General features: G+C 28.6%; 1 long non-coding RNA gene across 1 annotated transcript; it reads left to right on the top strand.

The window, feature by feature from the left end:
* The first annotated feature begins 7,841 nt into the window (after positions 1-7,841).
* On the top strand, positions 7,842-8,673 carry LOC145156776 (uncharacterized). Its single transcript, XR_013736909.1, has 3 exons — positions 7,842-7,977; positions 8,207-8,263; positions 8,414-8,673. It is a non-coding gene; the product is annotated as an uncharacterized LOC145156776 (long non-coding RNA).
* Positions 8,674-12,457: the final 3,784 nt, after the last annotated feature.

Genomic DNA, 12,457 nt, shown 5'->3' with positions numbered 1-12,457 from the left:
TCTCCACCCCCGAACGATTCCGCCGTTCCGGTTTTGGGGTGTGATACACATCGATAAGAGGAATGGGTAGCGAAGCGTAGACCACAGATTCTAAGTCTATAAGATCTTGATTATATATAAAACTTTAGGAATATACATTGCAATATTATAGACCTATCCGTAAGGGTCTTTTAAGTTATCAAATAAGTTATTTATATGGACTAAAATACTCCTATAGTATTTTAACGTAATGTACTTGGTATGTTCCAAACTTGTTATTGTGCTATGGAATCATAGAATACTCCTATAGTTGATCAGGCTATATTGATCCTAGCTATGATTACATAACTGTTCAGGTTGACAACAGTGCCCAACCTTTAAATACTTTAGTTCTGTTCTCCCCGCGACACTAGTTCTATTTTGTACATGTATAAGCAAGTAGGTATATTTTTATAACTTATAGTTATACTCTAAAAATATATCATTATCCAGAGCACTTAAGCCCCATTGTATTTATAGTTGTATATCTTTTATCGGTTGATATACTTAGTTCACTATAAACAATGCTCTGATACCAATCTGTCACACCCCAAAATCGGAACGGCGGAATCGTTCAGGAGTGGAGGACGTCATGTTTAGTATCGCGAGATATGTATATGGTAAGCAAGTAATGAACAACCATTTCATTTCGAAAGAAAGTGTTTACAATGTGTGTGTTCACAAAACATAGAATTCATAAGCAAATAACAAAACAAGACTTGAAGCTACTATGCTCCATCTTCTGAATTCCCAGCACGAGCACCTGTCTAATAGTCTCCTGAGAATATAAGTTATTTGAAAGAGTTGATCAACAATTAAGCTGGTGAGTTCATAAGATTTTAGTGATGTAAGTAAGTTGTAAAAAGTTGTGGAAAACGTAGATGTAAAATGGTGTTGAAAATGTAGTTGTAACATGTAGTTGTAAAATGTTGTAAGTTGTAAGTTCTGTTTTGAAAAGTTCGTCTGTTCCTCTAAAAAATCCTATATTTCCTACTTTGATAGAAGTTTAAGTAAAATGACACTACAACCCTTTCTATGGGTACTAAGCGGATACGAGTTATATAAGACTCAGAGTAAACAAACAATCGATTGTGCGCATCTGCCCTAAGCTCACAACCAAACGAGGAACAGAAATTAAGGCGGATAGCACACATCCCATTGGTTGTTAGATCATCGTCGTATATAACCCTAGTTTAAACACTTGTTACTCATGGAGTTAATTGTAATGGTTCCTTTATATCTAATGAAAAGTTCTTTAAGAAAACCCATATTTCTTATAATAAAATGGTGACCACAGTGACTACTTTTATAATAGCTTAGTTTATACTGATATATATAATCTAATATCGGATAGAAAGTTAACTGGGTGAATCTGCCCTAAGCCCACAACCAAACGAGGAACAGGAAGTAAGGCGGAAAGCACACATCCAACTACCTATTGGGTATTAGTTTTATATATAAACATGGTGTATAAACTAATGTATTATAGAGTTACTCACCTAAGGTCCTTTAAATTGTACTGGTTTAATAAAATGGATTAAACCCTTTACTGGGAAGTTTCAAGTTTTGTATACCAAAAGTACTGATTTGGAAGGTATGTTTTGTACTAGAAAAACTGTGCTTTGACTCTGTGTCCTATAACCTGACCCATACCTGGTATCCTTATGATGACTTAATGTATACTAAGCATACATATATATAGAATCAAATAGAAAATAGATTGGGCGAATTCGTTCCAAGCCCACAACCAAACAAGGAACAGGAAGTGAAGCGGAGAGCACACATCCTATTACCTGTCTGACCCTATTGGTATATATATATCATGTGATGTATACATTAAGGAATCATAAGACTAGCATTATGGTCCTTTCTTTTAAACGTAGCCTTCTACCAAGGCATCTTCTGTTAAACGTAGCCTTCTACCAAGGCATCTACTGATATGTGCTACACTCGACTGTTCCGTTTGTCGTTTGTAAAAATGTATGTTTTCCCTAGTTTATAACTATCTTAACTCGAAAATAGTTTGAGTTTGACATTCAAGTGGTGCTGTCACTTTATGAAAGAAATGAGAAATGTAAGTACACAGTTGTCATTTATAATGACATGCGGATGTATAGGTGACCTAAAACATGTTCGTTTTATTACGGTCATAATGTGAAGGCTAGAACCCCTACTAAACGCTCTCCCTGTCAAGAGATTAAGGGAACCAAACGCGACCTCTGCAAATTCTTGCAAGCCGTGTAATTCACATTTGTTATATGATCATGTATACCCAATATAACTATCACCTTTTGTTTAAAACAATGAGTTAGTGATCAATTGGTATAATTAGATCCTGTGTGTGTGTTCTCATGCTATAGCAACCTAACTTGTTTGTTTTGTACTGTATATTGTACGTTATGTTTGTTTCTCATAATTATGTGTTCTCTCTGTATGGTATTGTTTGTTTCTCTTCACTGTATGTTCTGTATGGTATTGTTTGTTTCTCTTCACTGTATGTTTGACTCATGTATGAACTGACTCTTTGTATGCTTCATTGTACTAGAGTAATGAATAGCATTCTCCTAAACTATACCTATTATAGTTTACTAATGTTCTACTTGAACTGTTATTGAAAAGACTCATTTATCTACTAAGTTATGCTTGTACTTTAAAAACGGAGTTTTGTATAACTATAAAGTAACATAACTTTAAAAGAGTTTTTGAAATGTTTTGACAACTTATAAATGACATAAGTAACATTTTGAAAGATGTTTATAACAAACATTTACACAATTATCATTGTGTTCAACTTGTATTCCCCCCCTTAAAACATTTAAAACAGTTAAAAGATTCATTACGGGGTATGAACTCACCTGATGTGGGTGATTCAAACGGGTATGCGTGTAAGGATGAGAAGTTCCACGAATGAAGTCCCGAGACACAATAGGTCCTAAATGACATATAAGGACACATATTGACATGAATATAGTGTTTATAAACAACTATATGAAAGGAAACACCTTCCGGGACTAGGAAACACTTTGACCAAGTGTTGGAATCACATGTGATTCAACAAAGGAGAGTAGAATGACACTCACATGAGTTTACGGCCATGGGTTTACGGCCCAAGGGAGTTTACGGCCGTAAAGTCATGGTCACTCATGTATAAGTGTAAGTTTGAAAGCTAGGGAAGCTTTAGGAACTTTTGCTCTACACAAGGATGAGAAAGACCACCTTCATTGAGGCTTTTGATGAGTTTACGGCCAAGCAAGGAGCTTACGGCCGTAAACTCATGGACATTATGAAGTGAGTGTGGTGTAAGGTCCTACAATCATCAAGGAAGGGTTCTGGGTCACTAGCTTTGCATCTTATAGGGTTTATGGTCCATACATGCTTCAACATTGAGTTTACGGCCAAGGGAGATCTTGGGCCGTAAACTCAAGATGTTCTTGGGAAAAGCATGTTTCAAGGGTGTGATTCAAGGCTTCTAAGTAGATATGAAGTATAGGGAAGAGTACTTACGATCTAGAAGCTTGAAATGGTCGGTATTCGCCAAGAACACTAGTGTGTGTTCTTGGTGTTCTTGGTGAAACTTGAAGATCTAAGAAAAGAATGATTTCTATGGATGAAATCATGGAAGGAGACTAGATTAAGAGATGTACCAACAAATCTAGGAAGAATACTTACTTATATAAAGATCTTGGAAGAAAGACTTGATGATACTTGAGAGGATTTGAAGGAAAATCGGCCAAGGAAGGAAAGAATGAGAAAAATGGCCAAGTATCATCTATATACACTTGAGTTTACGGCCACATGAGTTTACAGCCGTAAACTCATGGTCTTATGGCCGTGAACTCATTTTGATGAGGTTATGGTTTGATTTCTTGCACAATGTCACTAGCAGGTACATTCTAACACTCATTCCTTAAGTGTACTAGGCTAAAACTCCTTAGAATGACCTTAAACCGGGCTAGAACTAATTTCCAATGAGTCTGACACTCAGCCGAGTTGATTGACTGGGCTTTAAAAGTAAATTTTTTTCGGGTTGTCACACTTAAAGCCCGACGACTAGTAGCTATCAGGTCGGAGTTCTGCCAGTGTAATTTCCAGACTTTTGTGTAGGAAGTCTCTGTAAGTTAAACTATACTTATAACGCTTTAAGTGTAATTTAAATTTATATTCATACTCGCCATTATGAATTTATAAATAATATTTATCAGTAATTTCATGTCGTTATACTCATTGATCTACTTACATGGGTGTTGTCTAAGCTAGATTTAGTGATGTGTTTAAAGTGGGATTTCCAAACAATTCTGTATACCAAGCAGACCCTACCTCATATATGATCTTACCTGGTTGCTCTTTACTTGATAGATATTGATGTAGACATTGAGATTATTAAGGAATCTAGACTTATAATAGTCACGAGGAATATTAAACTACGACTTAATGATAATTGAACCTAGGTCACATAAAGGGAAAGGATAAGTGCTGAAGCGAAGTGTTGCCCAACTTTCTAGTCACCCACTTTAACAAGTGAGTGCATAGTTATTTTCAGCTTACACATAGATATAAAATATCTAGATGATTAAATGCTATGTGTGCCTATTATCTGTATTACTTGATATCTGTATTAAATGAGTTATATGATTTTTCACTTGATTTAATCTTGGCCTAATATCATAAAAGTCCTACATTTTTAACGCGTAATTGGAAAAAATCATAATATCTTTTTTATTATTGCTATGACCATAATTTTCTCGTAGAATTATCATTCTAGCCCACTTAATGAATTTCTTGGTTAACTCTGTTATCTTTTTTTTGCAAAATCAGACCTAAAGTTGGGTTTAAAGTTCAAATTTGGTCCCTGTAGTTTGCAAAAAATTATACCACATGGTTTATTAACTTTACTTTTATGTTTTTTATAAACTTCATTTATTTTTGCTATTATATATATATATATATATATATATATATACTTTTTTATTTTTGTTTTTTTATATATATACTTTATTTATTTTTGTTTTTTAACTTTATTTTTACCAGTTTTGATTTTTTTTATTAAATTTTTTACCTTTTGTTTTCTATTTTTTTTCAATTTTAGTTATTTATGGTTTTTCTAATGTTTTTATTTACTTTGATTCAAGTTAGAGTTGTGTATAGGGCGGTTTAGTTCGATTATTGGTCAAAACCGAACCATAACTATTACAATTGGTTAATGTATTTTAATAATCATTACGTAGTGGTTAATATTAGTTTTGGTTAACGATTTTAGTCGGTTAATGGTTATGGTTAATGGTTAATATTGGTTAACCATAATGGTCAAAGATGACATAAAAATAACAAATATTTTTTCTATAAAAATTGAAAAAACATAAAGTCCATTGTTAGAAAAAGTGAATGATTGTATATATATATATATATATATATAATTGTATTGATAGAATGTTATTTATCATATCCAATTCCAAATAATTACCCTTTAAAATTTCAATTCTTAATATAATTACATACTATATATTTAATATTATATTATATTAAAAAAATATTTATTAATATTATTGGTTCGGTTCGGTTTATAGTGGTACGATTTTAGATGAAAACCATAACCGAACCATATATATTCGATAAATCAAAATAAGAAACCACACCATATATTTTAGTAATGGTTCAGTTAAAATGGATTGGTTATATTGGTTGATTTGGTTATGCTTCGGTTTTTCGGTTAATATGCTCACCCTAATTAAAGTAAATGAACTTTAATTTACTTTAAGATCTTATAACAAGGTTTTTTTTTTTGTTTTTTTTTTGTTATAGAGATCACTATTCTTATTTCTTGTGTTCTTTCTTCTAGTCTATTATCAAATTGAAAAATATTATCTTGAATTTAAAATATTGATATCACATATAGAAACATGATTTAATTTGCAAGTTATGTCACACATTAACACATTGATTCTCACTAAACAAGGTGTTTTTTTCTATTATTTTTTCGTAACATAAATATAATAACACTAGAGAAAAAAAAATAATAAGTTTTGCCAAAATTACAAATGTAAATATAACCTTTTTATTTATTTTAATAAAAATAAAAAATTACATAGACTATAAATTACCAAAGTTGTAATATACTCTACCATATTGATACATTTTACTTTTTTGAAAACGGTCAAGAAAAAGTTAAAAATACAAAAAAAAATGAAAACAAATAATACAAAAAAATACGAAAACAAACACGAAAAGAATGAAAAAAAGTAAAAATACGAAAAAATTAAAATATAATACGAAAACAAATATGAAGAAAACGAAAAATAATACAAAAAATGTAAAAATATATGAATATATTAGAGTAAATAAAAATCGAAAATAAATAAAAGTATGTACATATCAAAAACGAAAATAATAAAAGTATACATATAAAAAACGAAATTAAATAAAAGTATGACTAAATTACAGAAATGGTCCCCTGGTTTGATCGAATTCTCAGTTTTGGTCCTTAAGTTTAAATTTTGATAGGTTACATCCCTCTGCTTTGTGAAAATTGAACAACAACTTCTTGGTCCATATAAAACGACCAAAGTACCTTTTTTTTCTTTTTTCTTTTTCTTTTAACAATTTAATATATATATATATATATATATATATATATATATATATATATATATATAATAGAATTAATATAGATTATTTATAAAATTATTTATATTTTTTTAAATGAATTTTATAAATTATATAAAATCATATTATTATTATTATTATTATTATTATTAATATCATTTATTTATTTATTTATATTTTGCTTTATTTATTTATCTTTTTTTTTTGTGGTTTAAAAATCTTTTGATATTTTTGAAGTTTTATTTAAATATATTTTTTAATGTTGTTTTTTTTCGACGTTTTGTTCGTTAAATTATATAATGATTTTTTTGACATTTTTTTGAATAAACAAATTAAAAAAATAACCCGAATAACTATCAGTCTTCCAATAAACTATTTAATGTTAGTTTTTTTCTCTTTTATTTAACGATATATATATATATATATATATATATATATATATATATATATATATATATATATATATATATATATATATATATATATATAAGCATATTAGTTATATTTTGAATTTTAAGAGGTATAAGTTACAAAACTTTTTGTACAAGTCAATTTTGCATAAATATCATCAATAATTGCCAAAAATTTGAAAACTTGAATTGAGGAAGGTTATTAAGAAAATTAATTTGGAGCAAAATGATAATTTTAAAATATTAAATTTGATGTATATATAAAGTAATTTAAATTTCTTAAACTGGACATTGTTATTAATTTCGTGTTGTTTACAAAAAAGACACTGGTATTAATTAATCTAAATTAAATGTATCAACATGCAATATAAATATAAGGTCTAAACATAATAATTTTATTTAAAAGTGGCAATCGTCTTTACATAATAACTAATAATAAAATCTATTAAATATTTCACCGTAAGAAAACTATTCATTAAAAGAGCTATTTATTGTCATCGCTTTGCGCGACTACACGTCTTGTATATATATATATATATATATATATATATATATATATATATATATATATATATATAGAGAGAGAGAGAGAGAGAGAGAGAGAGAGTTAGATTCGAATGTTTCTAGCAACTATTGTGTGCATGTATGCACCAACGAGAATTGAGGAAATAATAAATCATTAAATAAATCATTTAAGGGTATTATAGTGATCTTTGCATATTTAATTATGGTAGATAATTAGTATGTTTATTATTCCTTTAAATATGAGATGTCAAAGTCAAAACCTGTTGAAAAAACCCTACAACTCTCGTCTCTCTTTATAACAAATGATTATTTCTCTCTTTCTCTGGAATTCATCTTCACGCTCCACAAATCACCACCGAGACCCATTATCATGCGTCCTCAATGGCCATCACAGCACCGACGGACTAATTGCCACTGCCGACATGTATGGTTTTTCCTTTTCTTCTTTGCTGAAACTCATCCATGATGTTCATAATTGTCGATTGGTTTCTAAAACTCTTCAATGATGTTCAGAATCGTCAATTGGTTTCAAAAAAGTTTATTCATTTTTTTAACAATTGCATCAGTAAGATTTTTTGTTAAATTTTAAGCGAGTTGCATAAAAAGATTCTAATTCAATCTTTTAGGAATTATGTCGTCGTTCTTGGATGCAGGTATAAGGAGCAGTCACTTTTTTCTTGTGATCTGAACAAGAGAGCTTTTATCATGTGGTAATTAAATTTCTAGAATTATTTTAATTTAATCATAATCCTCATTTTGTATTATTTAGTACCTAACGTTTGGGATTATTCAATATTTGGATCACATGGAAACAATAGTGATGGTGTCCTGAATCTAGTTTTGCCTTTTTAAACTTGTAGAATTCTTTGGTTATGTTCTCACCATTAGATTGGCACGCCAAGTGTTTGATGAATTGTCTCACCCAACCAACATTTGAATTTGGCTTGTTTGATGATAATGCCTAACAAGTGTTTGTTGAAATGCCTGAAAGAGGATCTAAAGAATTTATCCTTGTGGTATGCATTCTGTCAGAATTACTAGCAATGTAATTGTTTAAAAAGGTAATTAATTTGTCAGTTTATTATTTTGGTTCAATTTGTGATTTTGAATTCCAATTTCTATTGTCCATCGTTATTGTATATTTGGAATTTAAAATTATATTAGCAACAAATACGATACTTTTGAATGTATTCTGTGAGAATGTATTCTGCCAGAATAAAGTCTATGTATTCTGCCAGAATGTATTCTATGAATTTTGTCATATTTCATGTATTCTACCAGAATATATAAAGTGATAGTTAATTGCAAGTAACATGTTTTTAATAATTATTAGTTTTTATTGTATTTGTGATAGAAATGACTGGAAAAATGCGTTGAAGACCTAATATGAATAACTTGAAGAATGAATAAAGTTTGATTATACTCACAATTTAAGAACGTTGTTATTTTTGAATAATTTTATTCATTTTTGTTGATATTCTTTTAGAATATGTATAATTATATTAAAATGTATAAGACTTTTAGTCTGTAAGAATATATATGAATTTGTATTTAAGTTCGAATGTATAAGAATATATTAGAATGTTGTTATTTTTCAACATCGGATTCAAGAATTTTGTTATTCTTAAATAAAATTCTAATAGAATTAAATTTTGAAAAAATATCATTCTAACAAAAAAATATTTAACATAATAAAATCGGTTATGTTTACAAATTACGTTAGATTTAAAATTGAATTAATTAAAAAAAAATCAGATTTTTAAAATTAGGAGAATTAATTATCCCTAAAAATCCGAAAATTTCCTTTTATAAATGTAGTTAATTGTCCAAAATATCATTTTGCTAAAATTTGTGTGATTATATGGTACATGTTATCCCATTGTAATATCATACATTCTCAAATCATGTCAATTGATTAATTCCATCCGTTGGTCCCGATCTGTGCATTCTGGCGCACAATAGTTAGTAAAAACAAAGTAACCTAAGCATATATATATATATATATATATATATATATATATATATATATATATATATATATATAAATATGGATTTATTTTATTTTATTTTATTTATTTATTTATTTATTTTTGCAAAGATAGTTCTACGAAAAAATATAATTATTTAGACAATAAATAAATAAGCACGAGATATAAATGAATGATGTAAACGAAAAACAGATAAAACCATGAAACTAAATAAAACTGAATAAAAGAACAAACACTAACATATAAGTAGGTTTGTAAAGGAACCAAACAAACACGAACAAGAGTTTGTTCGTGTTCGTTCGTTTAAGTTAGCCTAACAAACAAACGAGCACGAACAGATAAACAAATGATATTTTCTTTTTCGTGTTCGTTCGTTTAACAAATTATCTTTTTTATGTTCGTTCATTTATGTTCATGAACATACTAAACGAACGGACATAAACGAACAAAGATAAATAAACACAACTTAACATATATGAACATAAACGAACATATAATATGATAATATAATAAAAAAGTTGAACATAAATGAATATAAATAAATTAAACGAACGAACATAAATAAACGTAAACGATTATCATAAACAAACGTTCACGAACATAAATGAACGAACGAGACCATTGTTCATTTTCGTTCGTTTAACTAAACGAACGATAATTTTTGTTCATGTTCGTTCATTTATTAAATAAACAAATATAAACGAATTTTCGCCGAACAGTTTACGAACGTTACCGAACATTCAATTCGTTTACAGTCCTACATATAAGTGAATGATGTAAACAAAAAACACATAAAAACAACATTAAATAATTATATTGGACAAACAAAATGTCAAAAAAAAAAACAACATTAAAAAATATATTTAAATAAAACGTCAAAAATATTAAAATATTTTTGAACCACAAAAACAAAGATAAATAAATAAAGCAAAAAGTAAATAATAATAATAATAATAATAATAATAATATGATTTTATATAATTTAGATAATTGATTTAAAAAATAAAAATAATTTTATAAATAATCTATATTAGTTCTATTAAAATAAAGATAAAAAACAATTATATATATATATATATATATATATATATATATATATATATATATATATATATATATATATATATAATAAATTGTGAAGAGAAAAATAAAAAAGAAAGAAAATGTAATTTGGTTTTTTTATATAGTATAAGGACCTACAGTGCAATTTTCACAAACCACAAGGATGTAAACTACATAATTTTAAACTTAGGGATCAAAACTGAGAATTCGACCAAACCACAAGGACCATTTCTATAATTTACTCTAAGAGTATATAAAAAACCAAAAATAAAGTTAAAAAAACATGTGGTGTAATTATTTATAAACTACATGGACCAAATTTGAACTTTAAATCCAACTTTAGGACCGATTTTTCAAAAAAGATAACAAAGTTAACCATTAAACTCGTTAAGTGAGCTAGAGTGATAATTTTGTGAGAAAATTATGGCTATAACAATAATAATTTTTTTAGAGCTTTTTCCAATTACGCGTTAATAACTTAGGACTTTTATCCTTTAATATTATACCTATTTTCATATATTTATATAAATTATATTGGGTAGTGATGGGTGATGAAAATGATGAGATGATGATGAGAGGACTTGACTATTGATGAATCAGTCGTCTAGAAGAGTATAGATGACGACCACAGACTATTCTAGACAGTCCAGTGGAACGCTGACAGGTTCGCAACATATAGGTGCTAATGAACTATTTGTTCATTTGATGTACTCTATTCCCCATGGTTGCCTTACTGACATATATTGCATTAGGAATCCCCCAAGAAGTATTGTCTACCCGTTGTTGATGATGATCCTTAGGATAGGTCCCTTGAGATCAATATTTTAGGATCAATATTTGAGAATAACGAAAATGGGTAATCGGGTAAATTATTTGATGTAAATTATATAATTAAATAACTTAATTATTGTGGGTTGAAAACTCTATGTGCTCATTAAGTTCCCAAGCCTGACTCACTCAGTTTCTTTGTATTATAGATAGCGATACAAATGCCTAAATATGTTGAGTGATTGAGGAGTTGTAGGTCATATTATAATAAATTGTTGTAAGGTATGTTTAAACAAGTTTATGCTTATGTATCTGTATTGACGATGACATCTCATGGTTTTAAATATAAATGAAATACATTTCTTCGGAAATGTTTTGATAATGATATTATTATGTTTTGGGAACAAATTCCGCAATATAATAAACACTCTGAATTTATAAGCATAAATAAATTTTCTAAATTTGCGGTGAAAATGAGGATGTCACATATGTGGATGACATTATTCTCACAACCTATTCCAAAGCTCTTTTTCAAGATATTATTACACACCTCGGGAAAGAGTTTGCCATGGCTGATTTGGGTGATCTCAATTACATTCTTGGGATTTCTGCATCGTGGTCAACCTCAAGCATGTTCCTTTCTCAGAAGAAATATGTTACCGACATCCTTGAGCGTGCTCACATGTTCAACTAACCTGAACAACTGGACAAAATGAATTTCCCAACATGAATAATCTATTTATTAATGATAGATCAGTTCGTTTGAACTGCTTTTACTTTAAAACCTCACTACATATTCCTATACTACTCTCATCTAAATCTACTCTCACAAGAATTATCAAGAACTAAAGAATACAGATGAACAACAAGAACAATGAAACCCTTAATTGAGAGAGAACTTCGATTAGGTTGCTTGAGTGTATGTATCTTCTGACCTGGAAGATAAGATGTATAATATATACAATCCAATTAACACCCATGGACTATCCAGACCCGAACTCAACCCGCGAGATTTAATACAACATATCTGAGACCACAATACATATAACCCAAACCATTTCATAAATAATAAATTATATTAAGAAC

Source organism: Lactuca virosa, chromosome 2 (genome assembly GCF_052849685.1).
Source record: "Lactuca virosa cultivar CGN04683 chromosome 2, Lactuca_virosa_CGN04683_v6, whole genome shotgun sequence".
Lineage (NCBI taxonomy): Eukaryota > Viridiplantae > Streptophyta > Magnoliopsida > Asterales > Asteraceae > Lactuca > Lactuca virosa.
This window is presented reverse-complemented; position numbering and strand designations above follow the sequence as displayed.